The sequence below is a fragment of the Engystomops pustulosus genome, chromosome 1, assembly GCF_040894005.1.
Source record: "Engystomops pustulosus chromosome 1, aEngPut4.maternal, whole genome shotgun sequence".
Taxonomy (NCBI): domain Eukaryota; kingdom Metazoa; phylum Chordata; class Amphibia; order Anura; family Leptodactylidae; genus Engystomops; species Engystomops pustulosus.
In genome coordinates this window covers 249,095,332-249,120,122 of record NC_092411.1, presented here as the reverse complement: position 1 = coordinate 249,120,122, position 24,791 = coordinate 249,095,332, and the positions used below count along the sequence as shown (strand labels likewise).

Genomic DNA, 24,791 nt, shown 5'->3' with positions numbered 1-24,791 from the left:
CACACGTGATTATAAGGCTGTATGGGGAGTCGCGCACCATCTGGACCAGATGCGATCAAACTTCTGGGGACACTTCCTGTTGGTATACAGGGACCGGTAGTGGGGAATGACACTGTTAATGAGTAGTATCCATCTTTTTAATGGAGGGGGCTCCTGGTCCTTCCAGGTCATCACCACCACTTTTCGGGCGTAGTATAGGACAAACCTAAAGAAAATTTTGTCATAGTGGCCATTGACAACTTCGTTTATGATGCCGAGGAGACACACAGAGGGAGACAGTAAGCGTGGGAAATCAAAGTGTAGATTAAGGAACTCCAGCACTTCGGACCAGAAGACATGGACCCTAGGGCAGGACCAGACACAATGCAGGAAGGATCCGACTTCAGCCTGACAGCGAAAGCAAAGGTCATTGGGCATTGCTCCCATGCGGAATAGTCTAGCAGGGGTGAAATATACTCGATGGAGGAATTTAGATTGGATCAGGAAGTCCCTCGCGCTCACTACAGATGTGAAGTAGGACAGTTCGACCTCCCTCCAGTCATCATCTGACAGGTCAGGGATATCCTGTCTCCAGCGTTCACAGGCTCTATCAAACGGTCTGGACTTTTGCTCTTGTAGGAGAGCATAGCACTGAGTGAGTGGCTTAGGGAGGTCCGGTGTACTCATCAGAGTCTCTAGTTTGGAGAATTTCACTGTCAGGCTGAAGGAGCCGAATTGGGCTTTGAATGCGTGTCGCAGTTGCGTGTAATGGAAGCTAGCCGTATTGGGTACCGTATGTCTCTCCCTTAACTCGTTAAAGCTGAGTAATTCTGCATCCGGGGATAAGAGCTGGCCTACAAATTTCACCCCCGCCGCCCTACCAGGGCCCCAGCCAGTGCAGTAGCTGCATTACCCATGTCTATATCTATCCACCACTGGGCATATACTAGCTGGGAAGCCAGGTAATAAAGATACAGATCCGGGGCAGCCAGTCCACCCCTAGACTTGGGAGCCTGAAGCAGCGCTAGACTGAATCGTGGGGCACTACTCTGCCAGTAGAAGGACCTGAGAATGACGTCTATGCGTTTAAACAGACTCTTAGGAAGTAGTATAGGACAAGCATGAAAAAGGTATAGAAATTTTGGGAGAAAAATCATTTTAAATATATTAATACGCCCGTACAAAGACAGGGGGAGAGTGGACCAGGCTTTTAGGCGCGGCATAGAGATAACTTTAACCTCTGCAATGCTTTATCTGCCTCCGGAGTTCCGTGGGTCATCACTGACTTCTCTTCTTTCGACAGGTTTGGCACAAACATACGATAGTAGCCAACAATCCCAAGAAATGCTCTGACTTGTACTTTTGTAAGTGATCTTGGCCAGTTCAGTTAATGCCTTCCCCTTCTTAATTTGGGGCTTCAGGACACTTCTGTATAGAGTAGCCTCTGTTTCTCATGTTTCTTTGGATATTAAGCTGGTTGACAAGTTGGTTGGCCACTTAGGGGGAAGAGCTCTGATGAACTGGTCTAGAATCACCTTCTCCACCATATGTGCAGGACTACAGGAGTCCATCCATATCTTTACAAGGTGTATAAGGTCGTACATCTTGGAGCTGGCAGGTCAGTCCAAGAATGAACTTGCCAGGGACAGACAGCAGTGGTAATCCCCAGCCAAGCAAGGATTTCCATTCTTAGCTTGTCATAGTATCTGACATCCTGCTGTTCACAATATGCTTTTTGTGGTTCACCTGTAAGATAAGGCGTGATTACATCTGCCTAGTCAGCACCCCAGTTCACAGCGCTTAGACAATGCTCAGCAAACCTAGTCGTTTGTTGAGCAACAAACTCTCATCTCACACATCTGAGCAATCTTGGTGAGATACACCCCTTCCAGTATTGGACTGGCCATCGGCTTACAGTAAGCATATGTTGCATGTTATGTGGATATACACAGGAAATTTGCTCCACTCATGCTTTAGAAAGAGGTGGAGCCCTGAAATGGATGCAATCTATAGCTGTTTGTCCCTCCCCTCTGGATTACCAATGTCGTATGATGTCATACAGTGGTAAAGCGCATAGAAAATTTCTCTGCACACATTACTCCAGGTTTATGACAGCTGCTTTGAAAAGGGTCCCAACTCGCTTACATCTATAGATTAATTGGATTCCAGTCACACTGTATCAATTAATAAACCACTATGCATTGCTACAGTGTGATTGGAATCCAATTGGTCTATACAGTGGTGAATTCACTCTGTGTTGACAAAAGATTGAATACAGAAACATTTGTTTTTGTGCATCATTCTTTATTGAAGTGTATTGCAAAACTACCCTGGTTCTATACTTATTAAGTGCCTTAGCATCAAATTCAGTGTGCTAGAGCAGTCAGTTTGGTACTGTCCATCTGAATAATTACATTGACTCTTCAGAAACAGGGTTGGTGAAAGTGTTGAAAAGTCCTTTCAGTGGGTAAACCTAATCAGGACTATTAGACATATACAAAGTAAAGATTTGTTTTAAGAGCAGAAATCTCTTAAAACATTGTCATGAATGAATAACCACTAATAGGTTGTTGCTAAAGTCTAATACTAACCAAACAGGAGATGTCAAAGTTAAAAAAAAGGAAAACTCTGCACTAAGCAAAAATAAGCAATCATCTAATTTACTTTTATAAACTATCTGCAGGTGTTTAGCAGCTAGCAGAGGTGTTAGGCCCGTTCCACACTGTGCTGCCTGCATCTCCCGGCCCAAACGCTGCAAACCAGAATTGAACTGACATGCTGAGTTCAGTTCCAGTTTGCAGCATTCGGGCCGGGAGATGCAGGCAGCATACTCGCAAGTGCGGAACGGGCCTTACCTTGCCTCTCAGGCTAATCTTCATTTGCAATGCTGTTTGGTAGCCATAGGAAACCATATAGAACAGCTAGGGAGGCTTGTTAGGAGGGGCTGTAGGACTTTTAGTAATGTCACAAGCATGTGACTCGCCTCATGCTTTGGGTCTTCTAATTACAAACATGCTTTCCTGCATCAAACACTAAGTCCTTAGTGTTTTGGCAAAAGACCTACAGTGATGTCGCAAGCATGTGACTCATCACATGCTTTAGATTGTCCAATTACAAACATGCTGTCCTGTGTTGGCTTTAGTGCCCTGAGCGGCTGTCATAACCTGGAAGTGCCCACCCCCATCAGGAATAGCTGAATCTGATTTAATAAGAAGTAATGTTAAATATACCAGATATATCTCAGGCTATATATCTTTATTTTCTGAAAATGTTTAGAAAAATGAAAACCTTATAAAACACACTACTTATAAAACCTACTGAGGACAAAATTAATATAAAGCAGTGCCAGAATTATACTGATTTGTGCACATACCAGAAAAAACTTTTGTAAGGCAACCAAATTGGAAGTGGAAGTCTGAACACTGATTTATTTAATCCCAGGTTGACTTAATTGATTTCTACATCACCCAACTGTCTCTAGGTTTTTGCTCTGGGTTGCAAACAGTTAAAGGGGTTGTCCCATTAACTAAAGTTAGGTCCTACCCACGGGATATGGCCTAACTTGCTGATCAGTGGGGAGTCTCAGTACAGAGACCCCCTCGCAGATCGCAAAAATGAGAGGTCCATCAGATTAATGGAGCAGACGGCCGTGCATGACTGTTCATCTCTATTAATCTCTGTGGAGCTGACGGAGATCGGTGAGCGTGGCGCTTGTCAATTTCTGTCAGCTCGATCAAGATTAATGGAGCAGAAGTGGCATGCCAGTTGTCACTGGCCATTTACGGTAGATAGGACAATTATGTAGGGACAGCTGGTAAGAGGATTTATCCTTAAAGGGAATCTGTCTCCAGGGACCCCTTTTTCAGGTTGCAGGAGCCCATTACAGCTGCATTGCTAATATGTCTTTCTGCTTTCTCTAAGCATTTGCACTACTATATAATTGTATGCGTTAACTGGCTTCCTGACCGAATCTTCTGCTAAATCCCAGGGATTGGCTTTGGTTTGGATGCATTTAAAAAAACAATGTGACTTTTCAGTGCTGCTCACTCCTCAGCTCTCAGCCCCACCTTTGTGCTGCTATACATCTCCTTCCTCCTGCTGCTGCACAGTGTGGTGAACTGACATCAGTGGGGGAGGGAGGGGTTGTATAGTAGCACAAAGGTGGGGACTGTGTAGTGAAAAGCGCAGCCAAGTCATGTGTTGTTTTTTGAAATGCATCCAAACCAAAGCCCAACACCTGGGACTAAACAGAGGATTTTGTCAGGAAGCCGGTAAGTTATAAGACACAATTATATTGTAATGCAAATGCTTACAAACAGCAGAAAGACATATTTGCAATCAAGCTGTAATGGGCTCCTGCAACCTGTCTTTAGTGAAAATTAAGCTCCTGGTGACAGGTTCCCTTTAAAGCTCACTGTCCTTGTCTGTCCTTCCAGTCCATCTCAGCTGTTCTCTCACTGCATTATATAAGAATCTTTAAAATGAATATCATTTTAATTGTAACAATATACACAATTTAGCTAGGTTAGCTTCATATTTGCGATGAGGCTATCATTGTCATGCTCCACTAAAAGAGAAGACTCCTCACTTTTACCTCATCAAAGAGAAGTTCTAGTCCATAAAATGGCTGCAGATGGAGGGTCTTGTGATCTTTAAATGTCCATTAGTAATTCCCCTGCCAGTACCTTATGATTGTATTTATGAATATAAGATTAACATCCAAAGTTTTAATCATCTATCTACTGTTATATCATCACAAATAACTTAATCTCTGTATGTGATTGGAGTATCAATAGGAGGTTATATCATCTCTAACACTCCAGGCACATCCAGAGCTGCAGTATTATTCTTGCCATTATATTTTCTCTGATACCCCAGTCACTTCCAGAGCTGTACTCCAGTCACATCCAGAGCTGCAATCATCTCTATTGTTGTATAAATTCAGAGACTTCAGTTACACCCAGAGATACAATCATTTATCTCTCATTATATCATCTTAGATTACTGCAGCTTTGAATGTGACTGGAGTATCAAGCTCCCATAATATAGTATTGGATACGCCAGTCACATCACGAGCAGTAGTCTTATATCTGCCATTAGACCCTCTTTGATACTTCAGTCACATCCAGAGCTGCAATCATCAATCTATTGTTTGATAATTTCTGATACTCCTGTCATATACAGAGCTTCAATCATCTATCTACTGTTATATCATCTAAGACTCTGAATGTGACTGGAATATCTTTTATGACATTATAATATCACTGATACTCCAGTCACATCCAGAGCTGTAATCATCTATCTATTGTTATAGTACTGCTGATATTCCAAATACATTGAATGCTGCAATTATCTACCATTATATGATCTCAGATGACCGTAGCTCTACTCCAGTCACATCCAGAGCTGTAATCATCTATCTATTGTTATTTAATTTCTGATACGCCAGTCACATCCAATGCTGCAATCATCTATCTACTGTTACAGAATCTACGGTGACAGAAGCTCTGGATGTTAATGGAGTATTAATCTGCCTTTTTATCATCTGTGATAGGCACACCCTGCAGAGATGCAGTCTAATATTTGCAAGCACTTCACACAACTGCAGGGCTGCCTGCTAAGAACCCAAATTGCTGTAGTGCTCCTGCCAGGAGAAACAGCCCAGCTACTGGACCAAGGGAAGGTAGTGTGAACACGGGCTGATACAGTGGCAGAGCAGATTTCTGTCCTTGGTTTGTGATTTTTATGTATAAAATATTTTTTGTTAACCCAATCTATTTTGTTATAGCTCCTAACCTGGGCAATGCTGGGTACTACCGCTACTTGACTACAAAGGTTTTCATTAAGGTTTCTGTTATGTTAATGGATGAAAAAGTATATTTTTATCCATAAGATACAATTCCCTTGCGACAATAGGAGAACACAAAAACAACTTACACCCCATAAGGTAAGGCCCACCAATTAGTCATATACGCTGCAGGATTTCAGTAAGACTGTTGACCTTTATAAAATCCTGCCGAATGACTTAATCTTAATTTTTAGGTAAATTGTCCCTTCATAATCAAAGCATATGGGTTTTCTTAGGTTTCATCATTAATTATGCTTGTCATATAATCTAAATGGTCCCAACAGTCTTTTCCATCCTTCCACACATATGTTCCAGTATTACTGAAACGTACATTTGCCAGATCTGTTTGCATAACTCTATGTAATTCAGCTGTCATCAACTTTCTTGAGTAGTGATTTCCAGAAGAATAAAACAACTTTTGTCTCAAATACTGGGTACAAGGTACTTATCTAGTTGATATTCTTTAACCCCTTCCCGACATTTGACCTAGTAGTACTGAGTGACAGGAGGTGCGTTCCCACATTTTGCAGTACTATTACGTCATGCTTCTGGCACTTGCTGCTAAATGGAGCTAGTACCAGAAGCAGCGGTTGCCAACTGTATGTTGGGGTGAGGAGTGCTCACCCCTCTTCTCTCCTGCACCAAGCTGCGCCTGGACAAGCATCAGTTTGTATGTATGAGGCCTAAGACACACTACAGCTTAGATACAGAGGGATGACAGAGGGAACCTGTCATCAGAAATTGACTTCATTAACCGTGACTGGTATGTTATGAAGCAGAATAACACTTTCCAGATTATGTTTCTTTCATGGCCTAGTGTGGTGGCATCATTAAGAAAATCAACTTTGAAGTGAGATGTAAATTGGTTATATAAGGTCACGGAGGCGGAGACCTCAGCATTGAAGTCAAGCTCTCCTCACCTCAGAATGAAGGAAATCTGGTTAGTGATGTGTCTGGGTGTATGACCATCAATTACAGTGAATAGGGCATTGTGAAGTGAGGAGAGCTTGACCTCAGTGTGAAACTCTCCGCTTTCTTGACTTTATACTACCAAATATACACCATGCTGGGCCATGGAATATACATACTCTAGAAGGTGTTCAGCTGCTTGGCAACATACTGGTAGTGATTTATTAGGTCAATTTCTGCTGGTGACAGGTTCCCTTTAAAAGCCCTTCTTCAGATTTTGCATTGGTGGCCAAGTGTTTCGAGTTGTGGCTCCACTTAAGGCTCGTGATACATGGGCACATCCTAACCATGCAGACAGGTAATGTGAATGAATGGTGAAGCATCCTAAAAAGTCAGATATATAAATGGAAATACATGAGAGGAAGCTTATTTCAATGTCACAACTTTATCTCCCAATGACAACCAATTAGCTGTTATTAGCGAAACAAAGTTAATTTCACAGATTAGACATAAAAGATTTCCGCCAGACCAAGGAGCATAAATATCCTATTCATACCTAAGTGATGCTTTCTTCCTCTTTTTTTTTCTTGCTTGGTATTTTTTTTGGCAAGTCACAGTCTTCTTCTGGTATTCCTGAACAGAGAATTATTCTGCAGAATTTTGCTTAGTAAACCATTTTCTTTCTCATATTTCCAAAATGACTTACATTGACTGCCACGATTGTTCAAAATATAGTACAGTCCCCTTTTAAACTAGAAAGATTGACAATGATAAAAGCTGTTTTTACAGCTTTTTCAAATTCTGGATGTTTAATGTAGCCACGTATAATGAAACAATGGCGTTTTTATTTCAATACGGTCCCGTTATGCAATATCTCCAAACCTATAGTGCAATGTTTGATATTAAGGTGAACAATATAACCATTGTAATACACTTATCTTGTAGCGCTAAATACCAGCTATTCAATTATTTTCCTTAGCTAAATACACTTTGCCTAAGATATCAGACAAAGGTATAGAAAAATGAAGGTGGGCTTATAATAAGAGGTAAAAGAGGGGGCACCATGATGCCATTAATACTTTTATAGCTACTAGGATAAAATACACTTTTAAAGGATCACATTTAACAATAGGAAGTTCAGAAACAGGATAAAGGGTTCTGTAACCATCTGGATATAAATCTTGGTATATATGCAGGTAAAGTGACATGATAGGTGACTGTGGCGCCAATCACGTCAACAATTATGCAACGGATTGATTGTCATGGCTCCAGCTGTCATCTATCAACACATCATTAGGCTCACGGGGACAATAGGATCTACGAGATCCACAAAGATGGCCTATAGCAAAGACGCTGTATTCTGCCAGGACAACTCATGTGGCGTTCTCTCAGCTCAGTTTAAACACCATCAATTGATATGTCTCTTTTACAACAGAAAATGTTACTAGGGCAAGCTAGCTAGATAGTTTCCACTGACTTTGATTCTGAACTCTGCAAAATTTATCAGAGGAAGGTTCCTCTATTGCTCACTCCTTACCCAAGGGTGACAATTAGAGATGAGCGAGCACTACAATGCTCGGGTGCTCGTTATTCGATACAAACTTTTCCCGATGCTCGAGTGCTCGTATCGAATAACGAACCCCATTAAAGTCAATGGGAGACCCGAGCATTTTTTCACTGAAAGAACACATTAAAACAGTTTGCAGGTCTTCTGCTAAGTTAGGAGATGTGCACGAACATGTGGAATGTGAAGAATAGAATAAAAACAGTGAAAACAGTGAACACAGGACCATTTAAGTGCAGAACACATTGAAAGAACACTATTCTTCACATTCAAGATGTTCATGCACAACTCCTAACTTAGCGGAAGACACGCGCGAACACCTGGAAAGTGAAGAATAGTGTTATTTCAATGTGTTCTTACAAGGAAAACATCTGTAAACATGTTTAATGTGTTATTCTTCACTGTAAACACTGTTCTTCACTGTCTTTTATTCATTTAATGCTCAATCTCGAGCCGGCGAGATACTCGTCCGAGCAACGAGCCGGTCCGAGTATGCTAATACTCGACCATCTCTAGTGACAATCTAATGGCCACTGCATGGCAATATTTGGCAATGCTTCTGCTACTATACATATTGGCAATGCATGGCACTAAATATGGTCTAGGGGGGATATTTACCATATGATAGCCACACCCCCCCTTTCACACCTCTTCTGTGAGGGCATTTTAAAAACCCCTTTAAAAATGTGTTCAATCTTGACAAAGTTTTATGGCATTTAGTAGAATATTTCTATAATAACTATAGAAAACCTACAGTTCTATATCCTGCCACTTGGAAAAGGACATTCTATAACTTTTATTAGGCCTTTATTTTGTAGGGACTGATACTGAGGGGAAATACCAAGAACGAAAACCTGTCCTAACACAAATTTGTATCCAAACTTGTATGCCACTCAAAGATTCTCAAAAGGTCAAGTTTTCAGAAAACTACACAAATGACTTAGCATGTCACTACATTAGTAATTGACCCAGGTGTTTTTTTTTGGGGGGGGAAATGCTTTAAAACTGACCTGACAGGGGTCTTGAGGTCTAATGTTGAACAACGCCACTAAAGAGAAGACCAACATTATAATTTCAACAAGGCATCACAAAAAAACATGCCAGATGGAGAGTCCAGGAGAGAGATGTAGAAGTTGCTGATGTGATAGTTTAAAATGACTGATGGAAAGCAGCTTGTCTCAGAATTTTAAATATATGCCTAGACCACAACGTTGGAAAGGTCCACAACAATAATGTCCAACAATCTGTACCGTCTATCCCTTCATTACATCAGTTATGGGTTATTCCAAGAGGAAGGTCAAACTTGTAGAATTAGTCATAATCAAAAGTACAGAATAACTCACTCTTTCCAAAGACTTTTTAACCTCCTTCTCCTTACATTTCCTACACACACTGAAGTCTTTCATTAAAATATTTCCTTTCTCTGTATCTACTCTGAACCTTTAACTTGCTAAAAGCAGAGGTTTTTGTAATGTACTGTATTTGCTCTAGGGCTAACTCAACCACATCCAACTAAAGGAACTGTTTCTAAAATATGGTGTTTGTACATTATTTAGCATGAAATCTCATTTGTGCCTTGCAACAAACCCATCTATAGGTAAATAAAAAGGTTTTTGATCAAGGGCGATTTGGGACACTAAACCAATGGACCTGGCAGGTCCTTTATTAAATTCTCATTACTTTTATTTTCTCCAAACTGGTCCTGTATATTCTAAAGAAAAAAGAGGAAGGTTCATCTCAGTAAACATATACAGTAGTCACCTAAAATGACAAATACTCTTGAAAGCCTCATGATTTTGAACATGTGCATTTTGCAGCAAGCAATGGGCCATGTGCGGTTGCTCATGGCTTGCCTAAGTGCTCCATACACTTCTCATTTATTCATTTTTTTTTGGTTTATCAGCTTAAATATTGTTTTTTTGTCCTGTATTTTTCTTATAAGATCTGGATTTCCGCTATATGGGTGGTAGTATTTGGATTTGTGTATGTTTTTATACCAATGTTTTCATTATTATCATTAACTTTTTATCTATGTGTGTGCCATGCCGAACACTGCACTTTCGTCGGGTTTCCCAAATATTTCCGATTTGCACAGAATTGCCCTGGGATTTTGGCGCACGCGAACGGATTGTGGCGCATCGACGTCTGCTTTCATGCGGCAGAAATGGGGGGGGTGTGGCCGTTGGAAAACCCGATGGGTTCCGAAAAACCGCTGAATTTTTTAAAAAATTTGTGTCGCAAGAATAGCACTCACATACACCGGGACGAAGCAGGTGAACTCCGGCAGACTTAAGTGCAGCAGCGACACCTAGTAGATATTGGGCGCACAACCTTAGTGAATCCCGGCAAGCTCCGAATCAACATCAGACAACATGCCGAATGGATCGCGAATGGACCGAGTAAGTAAATGAGCCCCTATATGTCTAAACACTAGTCACTTGTTAGCTATGAGTAAGGGCGTAGTGTACGCCTGAAACTTGTAGGCCATTTCCATCTTGCACCATTTTTTTGCACTATTTGGATGAATAAATAAAGTCTAAAAGGATTTTAACCCACATCTGGTGTGAAACGCCATAATTTCCTTCTATACTGACTTGCCTGACATCTGCAGGTGAGTGCCACTTACTTCGCTGATGTCCACAGGTACTGCAAAGATGGCCGGGAATAGGACATTCCTCATCTATGCTGTGTCATATGGAGGGGTCCCTGTCAGTTTTACCCTTTAACACTTACACAGATATGAGAATTTCAATACAAGAAGGATACAAGGCATCTACCTCTAGGCAAGGCAGGTTAGAGAACCTGGGGTCAGAGAAAGCAGCCATCAAACAGTATCCCAGGTACAAGTTAGAAGTCAGGGCAGGGCAGAACAGACATGGCCGAAAGTGCAAGCCGGAAAGACAGACCAATACAGGTCTGGGTCAGGTCAAACCAAGGTCATTGCCAGAACAGAATTGCAGATTATAGATGGAGTTATAGAACAGAGTCAGGGTCAAACACAGGATTTCAAACAGATGCGGAGTGTTACTTTACTACACATGGAATACAAGACAGTTCAGCAGATTACATGTACAAGGAAAACAGAAAATCAGCAATTTTAATGTAGTTGCAAACTATAATCACTTCTGTCTCAGTTGTTATCTAGGCATTAATTAAGGTGTTGAAGTCTGAAATAGTGCTTTGAAAAATCAGTTTGGGTTATAGGTTTCACTACATTTTTGCTTTGTAATATGTGAATAACTAACATTCATTGCTGCAACATCTGCATATTATAAAACAGGACAAAAGAAAATTGGTGGAAATATCATAAAATTCTCTCATGTAACATGTTTTTATAAATGTTACTATTAACTCTCCAAGTCAAATCTTGGTGAACCTTTATACAGTACAGTCTTATGCTTTCTTATAGGAAGTTCACTTAGTGGTGCAAAATGCATCCAAATTTTTTGAGACAAACAGCCAGCTGGACACTATCTTTCTCCATTCTTATAAAAAGATTAACTGTTGGCTTCCATTCCTTCTATTGAGCAATACAAGAAATGAAAACATACAACCAAAGATAAAATATGTAATATCTACTGGAAACTACAAAACAAACAATACTGTAAGAGTTTTGTAAATTGGTCTTCAAGCCTTTTCCTTGACACCAACTTGAAATGGAACCCAACTTTTTCACATTTAAAGGGATTCTACCACCTTCAAAGGCATTGTAATCTGCTGGCAACCTGTTGCATGGAGAGGCAATATGATTCCTAACTAAGCTTTATTATTTTTGTCCTTTATGTTTTCTGAAAAATTCCCATATTTATCAGTATGCTAATTAGGTAGTTGGTCCACCCCAGCAAGGCCTCAGCACTTGGAGCACTGGTATTCCTGCCTGGACCATACCCTTTCCATCTAATAAGCAGGGGATTAATCTTATTAGAAGCAGAGAGCAGTAATGGGAGGAGATGAAAGAGGCTCAGGCATTAAAAGCAGTGCCCTAAGTGTTAAGGACTACCCTGGGTGCACCAGTTGACTCATTAGTATTGAGATTGAAACAGGAATTTTTCAGAAATGGCAAAATGAACAGAAAAGGCTTGATGCAAATGCCAGTGATTTTTGCAAGTCATGACATCCCCCTCTTGGTAGATGTACTTAGATGATTTCTACACTATTCTGCTACAATGTGGGCCCAAGACCCCCAACCCATTACTACTCCAGACCCATTTATTGTGGAGATGACACAAGGGGTAGGAGTCCCCAGATAAATTCCCTTCTAGAGTTCCTTAGAACACATCTTCTTGAGTAGTTTCACCATAATTCAATGGTAATTCCTACCAACCATGTCCATTAGCTAATAATTATTTAAAGGGCTTATCATTGCCATCATTTCAATCTCTTTACAAATCTATGCAGTTAGGAAGGTACAGTCCATTCTAGCTGACAGATGGACTCTAATATTAAGCCAGATTTTAGGTCTGGCTACTTTATACCCTCTAAAGTAATTGATTCTTTAAGTCATTCTACCACCTCTCGAAAAGGAATTCTCTAAAATGTTATTCCTTGTTACAGGTCCTAAGAGGTTAATGTGTAACACAGAAATGCAAATTATACCACAAAACGTTGGTCATTCAAGGTAAAGTGAGAATACTAATGGTCTTTGCTTAATCTGCAGTGATTGGCAATATCATTTTTGTAGTCGAACTTGGCTGGTATAGGAATGGATATTATTATGAAGGATCAACAGCATCCAAGCTTCAGATAAGATGATCTTAATAACATTAACTACTAATATTCAAACTAAAATTAAAAATAATAATATTAGAATAAATAACAATATGACTAGATGATATTTGAAATATTGGTATCATATGTAACACATTTTCTATCAAATTTATCACAGAGGGAATCGGTCCAGCTCTAAGCAGTTAAATATTATTACTAGTAGTGATGAACAGACCTGCTGAAATTTTAAGAATGTGTTCGGAACTGAATCCCCACCAGAAACACCAGGATTTAACTCTTTAAATGCCTCTGGCAAAGTCGCAAATGGCAATTAAATTAATGAAGTGCAAGCGTGTAGCCATTTTGGGATGGGTCGTTACTCATGATGATGTCATTGGTGAGCGGCGATCCACCGCACGGCATGCTAGAGCTGGCACACTCACGCTCCATTGATTTAAATGCTGTTGGAGTCAGTGGCATTTAAAGAGTTAACACCTGGCACCAATTGATGTTATCTTAGAACCGAACCTGAACTTTGCATTTCCATTTAAAAGGATTTTAGTATTCTAAATACAATTAGAATAACTAAGAGAACAAAGGCGATAATAATAATTATTATTTATATACCGCCATCATATTCCATAGCGGTTTACAAATCAGAAGGGATATATACAAATATAATATTACATAACTACAAGGGTGAGGGCCCTGATCACAAAAGCTTACATAAATATTTGATGGGGAGTAAAATTGATGTGTAAAAAAGATAACAAAACAACACAAAGTCTACTGCATATTTTATTACACGGAAGTTAGAAATACAAAACCAGAAGAAAAACAATTAATTAAGTGAATAGAAATAAGTAGCAAAGTTCAACCTCTTCATTCAATTAGCTGCAGACAGTCAATATGAATGTCTCTCCAGGGAGACGTAGACATTACAGCACAATGGGCTGTGGAGTAGATTCAGCGTAGGAGGGATCTTCATCCACCCTTACAACAATCCAATTCCCCAACCTTCTGTATTTTACAGGTTGATGTAAATCAGTACAAGGCAACTAAGATTTTTAACAGACATTATGAAGGGATATCAGAGAAAATTAGAATAAATTCTCAAAAATATTCCAGTACATTGCACAAAGATAATTCTACCAGGTAAAGTATCAGGCAGTACATTAGCTGCTCCCTACATCCGAATCAGATCTCACATCCAAACACGTGCTGCAACAACAACTCCTCTCAGATCTGCCTAATAGATTTTTTGGTTGTCGAATTATTTGCAACCAATAAGACATATTCCTACCTATTCTATAAATGGGCAGATACAGCAGATTTTACTGTACAGATAGATGGCAAATTAGTTTTTTGGCATATGATAACATGATAAACATCATCACATCTTGCAGGTAAAACCATCACATTTTAACATTTTATTGACCCAGGCCCAGGGGCTCTATTGATAATTTCACTTTTGCATAATTTTAGAAAATTATAACACAAGGTACATTTAATGATTTAAGCCTTTCTGTTAAGGATACCCCTAATACAACTATCATGATAATTGATAACTGGTAAAAATTGTCAGTTTTAGCTTTACTACATCTGTTTTTTTTTGCACCCAGTATGAAGTGCAACAAACCTTATAGTGAGGTGAAGGTAGAGTAATGGGGCTTTGCTGATTCTCCAAGTGTTCGAAAGCCACATGTCACCTATATTCTACATCCATAATGCACACATACAATGTAGGGACCCCCATATAAGTATAACAGAAGCTGGTACTCTCAGGAATAATGATGATAGAAGTAGGTTACATGTTAGAAGTCAAGCTGTCCTTACCTTTGTGCATGCACAGAACAAGGCGGTCTGCTCATGTAACTGCTCTTCCATTTCTCACTACTTGCTAGGAAATCATATTAAGATCCACAGCACAGTTAGGGTGGGTCTCTGTCATGTAGTGTAGTTCAGACACAGCACAAGGGAACATGCCTAGAGATAATGATGTCACAGACATGGGATGCACTTTAACTTTATTATCACCAGCTTTTAACTGATTGCTTTCCTAATTGTATCATTTGCTTAGCACCGGCTGGGAAAGTAAGAAGCAGTATTTCCAATGCATCATGGAAGACAACAGGGTGTAAGCCAATTACTGCATAAACAGCACTCATGCGGGCGGATTAGATGTTCTCGTCCCATAGGTACCATAGTTCTCTGACCTTAAGGCCTCACACACATTATCGATGAGATGTAGGTTTTACTCAAATCTAATGATTTGATACCTTTTTGAGGCTGAGTATTTCCAATGCATCATGGAAGACAACAGGGTGTAAACCATTACTCAGTTAGCCTCAAAAAGGTATCGCCTGATTTCTTCACTCTTCTTTTGCTCTCCATGGCTAACGCGGTACAAATATACACTACTATGTAATGATCCATCAGTTTAAGTATAGTCAACATAGGTCAACATTTGTAAAGAGTTTGTATGTCCTCTCCGTGTTTGCGTGGGTTTCCTCCGGGTCCTCCGGTTTCCTCCCACACTCCAAAACATACTGGTAGGTTGTTTAGATTATGAGCCCCATGGGGACAGGGACCAATTTGTGCTTTGTGCAGCGCTGCATAATCTGTGTGCTCTATATAAATAAAGAATTATTATTATTATTATTATTATTATAGATGTGAGAATGATCCATAAGTCATGCAAAATGATCCATAAGTCATAAAGTCATATAAATGCACATGGTAGGTAGTTATCGTTTGAGTCTGTAGACATTGCTGGTGCAGAATCGCTGGTGACTAGAGATGAGCGGACCCAAATATTAATCCAGCAATATGTATACATTGGGGCTCATTTACTAAGGGTCAGAATTACGCACTTTTGTCGAGTTTCCCGACCATATCCGATTTGCGCCGAATTGCCCCGGGATTTTGGCATGCGATCGGATTTTGGCGCATCGGTGCCGGCTTTCATGTGACAGAAATGGGTGGGGATGGCTTTCGGAAAACCCGACGGATTCGGAAAAACCGCGGAATTTAAAAAAGAATTTGTGTCGCAATATCAGCACTTACATGCACCAGGAAGAAGCAGGTGAACTCCGGCAGATCTTGGCGTAAAGCGACACCTGGTGGATATCGGGCGCACGGACCTTAGTTAATCCCAGCAAACCCGAATCCTTGTCGGAGAACGTGCCGCGGGATCGCAACTGGACCAGGTAGGTAAATGTGCCCCATTGTGTAGGATACACCCAAAAACTGGATCCTCATCTCTACTTCTATATCATTTTTTTTTCCACGGCACATGGATATACTGGATAGATATATAGATAGATAGATGGATAAATGTATCCAAGAATAGGCAGCACCCGGTTGTTTAATACAAAAATCAGGGGTGACGTTTATTCCATTTCTCAAGCATGGGTGCCACCACCGAAACGTTGCAATGGAATAAACGTCACCCTTGATTTTTGTATTGAACAACCGAGTGCTGCCTATTCTTGGATATATTTAACAAGATCTTCTGCCACGGATCTTCCGGCTTTGCACCACCATCTTCATTTGTTTGTAGTGCTGCTCTGGACTTTTTTCATTTACTAGATGGATAAATGTTTTCCCCTTTAAGAAAAACATGCAAAGCTCAGATAAATTCTTTTTTCTTATGTGTAGTAATTTATGTTGGTCTTACAGGACATGGATGTTGTAAAATCGACAGCCTGTGCACCTTATGTGTAAAATGAGTCGCTTTCTAACGATCTGGAGGTGGATAGAATATTAATATCCTCCCTGTGAATATTTATAGCAGAAAATGAAAAGTGAGCTCATAATGTAATTTATTGAAAGTCATAATGTAAGTTAAAAGCAATGTCCAGATACTAATAAATCATCCACTCTGCCAAGGAACCTGGAGTGCAAAGAAATTCTCAGCATTTGTGTACATAAATATACATAGATTAGTAGAAGTATTGCTAGAATAGAATATAGATACCATAATCTTACAATATGTACTTACTTTTCTGCCTTTCATAGTAAATATCTCCATGCTATTTGTATCAAGATTTCTACAAGGTTTGAAAGGATTCAGAGCAAGTATCACAATAAGGCTACATTCACACACATGTATGGGGGACGTATATACGGCCAACGTATATACGGCCGATATACGTCCCCCATACACTCCTATGGGCTCACGGCCCTGTACGGGAGCGGTACGGTGCAGCACACGTGCGGCACCGTACCGCTCCGTAGCCCGGGAAAAGATAGGACATGTCCTATCTTTTCCCGTGATACGGCGCCGTGCGCTGTATCTTCCTATGGAGAGGGGCGGGGGTGAGCAGCGCTCATCCCCTGCTCCTCTCCGCAGCGCCGATGTATGCCCGCTGTACTACGGTACGGCGGGCATACATCGTGTGAATGTAGCCTAACAATGTACAATTTCTAGCATAGAAGAGCTGATACAAATTTGGATGCCTGTAACATTTATGCTATAAAAACTTGCTGATTATGTTATTTTAACAAATTTGTGAGGAATTGGAAATTACAAACCTCATAAGCCGAAATTCTGATCGCTTAAAATAGAAAAACATAGGTTGTATGGACCTTATGGACTTGTTTGTGCAAACAATTAGGTAACATTTAATAAGTTGGTGGAAAAGTGAGGTTATATAGATTAGACTTTTTAGAAAGATTCAAAAATGTTTTCCAATTATAAAGTTAGAGGGCAAGAGAATGTAACAACATCTTAGGACAGAAGCGTAAGACCAAAAATTAACAATATTTATTAACATTCAAGCAGTGTGTGATAATTTTTTGGGGAAATGATAGCAATTAAAGGTTCAGCTAAATTTACCCTTTTTGTTTACTTATCTAAATGTATTTAAAGCTAGGGCCACATTTGATCCTTCTGGATGAATAATACAATTGTATGTGTCATTGATGCGGGGGGCATCTCTCCTAATCTTCTGCTCTTTTAACACTTCACACAGAGAACCTACTAACCCTATCAAGATTCAGTGTACCCCCTCTTCTTCTTCTTCTCCACCCATAGCCACTTTTAAATGAGCCCTATCGGATGCCCACTCTAGAATCTAGAAACTGGAATCAGTTCATGACCTCTTTCTAAGTCCTTTGACCTGCTGGCCATCACTGAAACATGGATGCAGCAGAATTACTCTGCCTCCCTCGCTGCTTTGTCTTATGGAAACTGACATTTTTTTCACCGCTCCAGTCCTAAGAATAGGCAGGGAGAAGAAGTATGCATACTCATCTCTCTATAATGCATTCTACAGGTCATTCCTACTGTAACCTATCTCAGTTTCCCATCTTTTAATGTCCACAACCTCAAACGTTTCAACCCATTCTCTCTTTGTGTGGCTGTAGTATATCATCCTCCTGAATCACGCTAACAGTTCCTTGACCACTGTGCCTATTGGCTACCCCACCTTCTATCCTGTGAGATTTCAACCATCTTCACGGGAGACTTTAACATACCTATTAACACTGCCATTTGCCCTTCTGCCACTTTTCTCAATAACTACCTCCCTAGGTCTTACATAACTCTCTGTTCTCCCACTCATAATGAGGAAAACATCTTCGACTTGGTTTTCTCCCAACTTTCTTCAATATCTAATTTTAACAATTCTTCCTTTCCACTTTCAGACTATAAGCTTCTTTCTTTTACTTTTAATAATCCTTCACGTTCTTAGAATCCATCCACCCATCGTACATACCAGAACCCATGTGCCATTGATACTCACCAACTCACAGCAACCTTGCTGTGTTCCCCATCTACTCCTTCACCTATCCTTCACCTGGCTACTAACCATTATAATCATACTGTCAGAAGTGCCCTAGAAGATATGGCACCACTCTCTATCTGAAATTTTTAACACAGAAAAACAACCTTGGCACACCCGTTTTATTTGACACTGCTCCAGGAGTGCTGAATGTCTGTGGGGAAAATCTGTGGGGAAAATCTAGGACTGAACTTCTCATTTTTCCACCATCTTCTAATCCACCCAACCCTGACCTCTCCATGTTGGTCCGTGGGATCACGGCTGCAGGCCTGCTGTCTTTGGGTTGTGCTGGACTCCGACCTCTCCTTTGTGCTGCGTATTAAATCTCTTGCTCAGTCTTGCCGCATGTATCTCAGAAACATCTCCAGCATCCACCCATTTCTTACAATTGAAAACTCTAAAATGCTAATTGTTACTCCGAATTATTCTCGACTAGACTATTGTAACTCCCTACAAATCGGTCTTCCACTCACTCCTCTCCTCTCCAATCTATTCTCAATGCAGCAGTCAGGTTTGCTGGTTTTTCAAATGAACATAGACACTGTGTGCCCATTATACCATCTGCCGCGCACCTCTACGCCCCCCCACATCCACATGGCATGGTGGTGCCGTAGTTGCTATTGTATTGGCGTAGAAGCAGTCATAAATCTCCCCCATTATGTTTATCTTAGCAGTTTTGAATCTAGTCGTCAAACCTTGTATTAGGCTTACATTTGCAGAGATAATTTTTTATGGGTCATCTCATTATCATCGTAGGTAGGTGACACCTGCATTATTAAATGTGTAGGCAGGCCACACAGGATCAAATGATTTTTGCAGGTGACTCACTGGTGTCTATGGGAGACTGCTTTTATCATGGTCTATAACTTTTTCAGATGCCAGTCTCCTTTGGCCTATGGGGCTTTGGTAATACACCCACTGCTGAACTCCTGCTTACAGAGCAGAGCGACAAAAAAAACATAAAAAACTGCATTCAAAAATGTAAACATGAAAAAAGTGGTTCTTTATAGAAGACCCCATAAATAGTATTTTGTGTGAGACTTGTAAAGCTGACAGCTGTTATAGAATAATTACTCTGAACCTGTGATAAGGACATGTGTATGGATGTAAGGGAGCCAAGCACGTTCATACTAATGTATCGCAGAATCTGTACATTATTTCCTTAGCAAATGTCAGATGTGCTCTGTTCTTCTTCAATACACATGTTCAAACTCAGCTCCCTGATTCTGATGTAAATTGCTTCTCCCTTCCACATAACATCTTGTTAGTCTATAAGAAATCCTGGTGCCATGAAACAATCACATATAAATCCAAAAATATCAAAACTAAACACAGTCATTTAGAACTAAAGTAATAGAATAAAAGAGAGTCTACTACCTCAACTTAGCGTACTAATCTGCTGGCCCCATGTTGTAGGGAAATTCACCTTGATTTCCAACATAACTTTATTATTTCGATCCATTATGCTGTTTCTGAGATATTCAAATTGTAAAACTTATGCTAATGAGGTAGTTGGTGCTGCATGTTGTTTCACTTACCTGAAGCACTGCTATTCCTGCCTGGACCACTACCCTCTCAGTCAGGTAAGTAGGAGACTTGGTCCGTCTAGTGAGAAGCATGGTGGAAGAAGAAGGCAATGATTCAGACACAGTAGCATTGCTTTAGATGCTGAGTACACAACATGTGCACCAACTGCCTCAATAGCATAAGGATGAAAATGGGAATATCTCGGAAATGGGAATATGGAGAGCTATAATGAAGGTATGTTGGGAATCACAGTACATTTCTCTACGGCATGGTGTGAACAGATTATGATAATAAAAGTAGGAAATGCATCTACGAATATATTTTGCAGTTTCTTCCGATTAAGAGGACACCTCACATGTGGATGTCTGGGCACATGGGGGGCGCGGAATGGAAAGAGCACCATTAAACTTTTGTAGGGCAGATTTTTATAGAATATTTTTCACATGTTTGTAGAGCTCCTGGGTCCGCTCCTGGGTCCGCAAAAAGTGCCATTTTGGTTGCATTTTGAAGCGCAATTCAAAGGCTCCACCTGCGATCGCATGTTGAAGTGAAATTGCATGTCCTTCACATTTAGTTAACATGTTGAAATCACAATGTTACCAAAACATGTGATCACGAGTGGAGCCTTTGGATTGCGTTTTAAATGCTACTGAAATGCCACATGTGAACATGGTCTCAGGTACCACTATCCCTTATCCTAAGAATTTGTAAACTTGTTATCATGTGGTATCAGGTGCATTTTAAACCTTTGCCACTGATGAGCTTTTTCCATCTTACTTTCTGTTTATCGCTCCCTACTTTCAAAAATATTTTTTTTTATTCTTCCTTGTACGGAGCTGTTTGAGAGCTAGTTTTCTGCTTAACAAACTCTACTTCCTAGTGACTGTATTTTATATTCCATTTCATGTACTTAGAAGTGGAAATATAATTCAAAATGAAGTAAAATTGACAAGAAACCACATTTGAGACATTTGTGGGCTCTGTTTTTACGCCTTTCACTGCGCGCTCCAAATGGTATCTCTAATATATTCTTTGATTTGGTACAATCACAGGGACACCAAATTTATATATTTTTAGCAGGTATGAATAGAATTTAATAGAATTTAATGAAACATCCTTAAATTAAGGTGAAAAGCCGGTGAATTGGCTTCTCAGCAGCCCTTCAAAACTCTGAACACAATCTTCTGGCTGAAGTCCAGGTTTGGGTTTGGGAATTCAAACCTGCATAGTTCAGCATGGACCCAAACAATATGGTTCTAGTTCGCTCAACCCTAACCACAAGTAAGAGCAGCTATGTGTAGGACATGTTGCAAGCTGTCCAATTATGTAGATAATAATTATTTAGTTCTATTGTTATGCAAATTAATCTTTCAATGACACAGTCTACTGGTACAGGCATTTACCATTTGTATATTTCACCCTACAGCTTCATAGTATCAAAGTATAGAAGGTTGGAAAAAGACACATAGTCCATCAAGTCCAACCTTTAGGAATGAAACAAATGTTTTTTTCCCCATAACCAGTGATATCTTTGCTCCCAGAAAGGCATCCAGGCATCTGTTGAACATGTACATAGAGTCCGCCGTAACAACCTCCTGTGGCAGAGAGTTCCACAGTCTCACTGCTCTTACAGTAAAGAACCTTTGTCTATGGCAATGGTAGAACCACCTCTTCTCTAGGTGTAGAGGATGTCCCCTGTTTATGGTGATGGTAGAACCACCTCTTCTCTAGGTGTAGAGGATGCCCCCTGTCTATGGTGATGGTAGAACCACCTCTTCTCTAGGTGTAGAGCATGCCCCCTGTCTATGGTGATGGTAGAACCACCTCTTCTCTAGGTGTAGAGGATGCCCCCTGTCTGTGGTGATGGTGGAACCACCTCTCCTCTAGGTGTAGAGGATGCCCCCTGTCTATGGTGATGGTAGAACCTTCTCTCCTCTAGGTGTAGAGGATGCCCCTGTCTATGGTGATGGTAGAACCTCCTCTCCTCTAGGTGTAGAGGATGCCCCCTGTCTATGGTGATGGTATAACCTCCTCTCCTCTAGGTGTAGAGGATGCCCCCTGTCTATGGTGATGGTAGAACCTTCTCTCCTCTATGCGTAGAGGATGTCCCCTTGTCCTGGTCACAGGCCTGGGTATAAAAAGATCTTTGGAGAGATCCTTGTACTGCCCGCTGTCACGGGTGGTCCCGCGACCCCCGTCGCGGGTCGCGGGCTCACCCGTGCCTTCTGTCCCCCGCCAGTGTGCCGCAAGTGCCACTTAATGGTCCGGCTCCTGTCCCGCCGGCGTCGGCTCCGTCCGCGGCTGCTCCATCCCCTTCGGCTGTGTGCGCGCGTCCCCGACAGCTAGGGCGCATGCGCGGCAGCTTCTGCAAATTTAAAGGGCCAGCGCGTCACTAATTGGCGCTGGTCTTTCCCCCTTAAACTATTTAACCCTGCCCCTTCCTGTTACCCTTGCCGGATCTTTGTGCCTTGCGCCTTTGAGAAAGCTGTTTCTGATGCCTAGTGCTGTTCTTGAGATTTCCCGTTGTGACCCCGGTTCCGTTTCTGACTACGCTCCTTTGCCGCCTGTTCAAATATTAAAAATAATGGTCTGTCTATCACATCTGGCTCTGGTGATTTATCCCTTTTAGTGGTTGTGAGGCAGCGTCATACCTCTTCCTGGGTTAAACTTGTGAATCTACACAGTGATCATTTTTTGTTGTTGTTGCTGAGCCACACATCAGGCTTCCTAATGGTGCACTGGCATATTATTACAAGGAATAACCTGATAGTGTAGCATAGGTTACCTCTTATAAATAGCTTCAGAGTTCTTCATACATGTTCTGAATGGTTTTTGTTTTACTGACCCCTAAGTATATTAGTTGAGGATTGGATTTCTAGAATTTTATACAGTGACAAATTGCTTTATCTCCCAGACATATTTGGAGCTTGCATTAAATTACCGGCTTACTGTTTTTCTCCTCTTTCCATATTATACTAATAGAAACTAGCATGACTGCCGAAGGTCATTTATTCAGGATCAAATTAATTGAATTTCGCCTTTTTCCTTGCCGGTATTGGAGAGAAACTGTATCTGCCACTCATTGTGTTTGTAGAAAGGAGAATAGATCCATTAGTGATGAGAATAAGGCTCTCTCCTAATCACATTATAACAGCACTTAGTATAAGGAATGTGTCTGTGATAAAGAAAATTCAGCGCTGTAAATTGTCTCTTTCTTCTGGGAAGACATTAATCATTCCACCCCAGTATTATTTCCCAATCCAACGGGTGTATGTTCTGTGCACATCAGAAAGTTAATAGTAGTTTGACAAAGAATAACAGCGGCATGTAATTTTCTGTCTGGAGAAGTGTGCTGTGGTTTGATGGATGGTACCAGTGCAGCCAGCAGTACTAAGGTAGGAATCCCTGTAAGGTTGCTGTACACTGCCAACCTTAGAGGACTGTGGTCAGGTTTCTATATTAGGAGCATTTAGTTCAAAACCCAAAATTGCATTAGAACTGATCTGCCAATACTTGAAAGGGTAACAGCAATGCTGTATACTGGCTCAGCAGATTATTCATTGATGCTATAATCTGGCCATTAATGTGGGAAGACACACTTAGATCATTAAACCAAAGTCATTGTTAGGGTAAAGAATGAATAGAATTACAATCAATATAAAAATATATCATTTGGAACTAATCAGAATATTCACATATCAGTGGACTTTAGCGGTAATTCATGGGGACGTACATGAGGCTGCAAATTTGTGGCCGCATATATGTCCCCATAGACAGCAATGGCGGCCCGGTGGCGGTACGGTGCCACACATGTATGGCACAGAGAATGCTCCATCTTTCTGCGAGTGTGCGGCCATGCACCACTGTTTTCTATGGAGGGAGGAGGGGACACCACTAGAGATGAGCGAACATACTCGTCCGAGCTTGATGCTCGATCGAGCATTAGCGTACTCGTAACTGCTCGTTACTCGGACGAATACTTCGCCCGCTCGAGAAAATGGCAGCTCCCGCCGTTTTGCTTTTTGGCGGCCAGAAACAGAGCCAATCACAAGCCAGGAGACTCTGCACTCCACCCAGCATGACGTGGTACCCTTACACGTCGATAGCAGTGGTTGGCTGGCCAGATCAGGTGACCCTGGGATAGACTAGCCGCTGCCCGCGCTGCTCGGATCATTCTGTGTCTGGATGCCGCTAGGGAGAGAGCTGCTGCTGGTTAGGGAAAGCGTTAGGGTGTTCTATTAGAATAGTGTTAGGCAGGAGTGATTCTACAAGAACCCAACAGCCCTTCTTAGGGCTACAATAACGTTATACTTTTTTTTTATTTGCTTGTGGCTGGGCTTGCTGGCACTAGTAGTGCAGCTAGTACCATATTGTGAGGAATTTGCAGGGGGACTTGCTACCGTTGTGTTTAGCTCTTAGTGACACACATATCCACCTCAAACACCAAAGTGGGAAAATTTATTAGGGGTTT

The 24,791-nt window shown here is 41.0% G+C and overlaps 1 protein-coding gene across 1 annotated transcript in view; it reads right to left on the bottom strand.

Moving 5' to 3' along the window:
• DLC1 (DLC1 Rho GTPase activating protein) overlaps positions 1-14,964 on the bottom strand; it is a 267,434-nt gene extending 252,470 nt beyond the window's left edge. The window contains exon 1 of the mRNA XM_072123882.1: positions 14,844-14,964. The gene's annotated coding sequence lies outside the window, so the exon portion shown is untranslated. The remainder of the gene's footprint in view (positions 1-14,843) is intronic.
• Between the last annotated feature and the right edge of the window lie 9,827 nt (positions 14,965-24,791).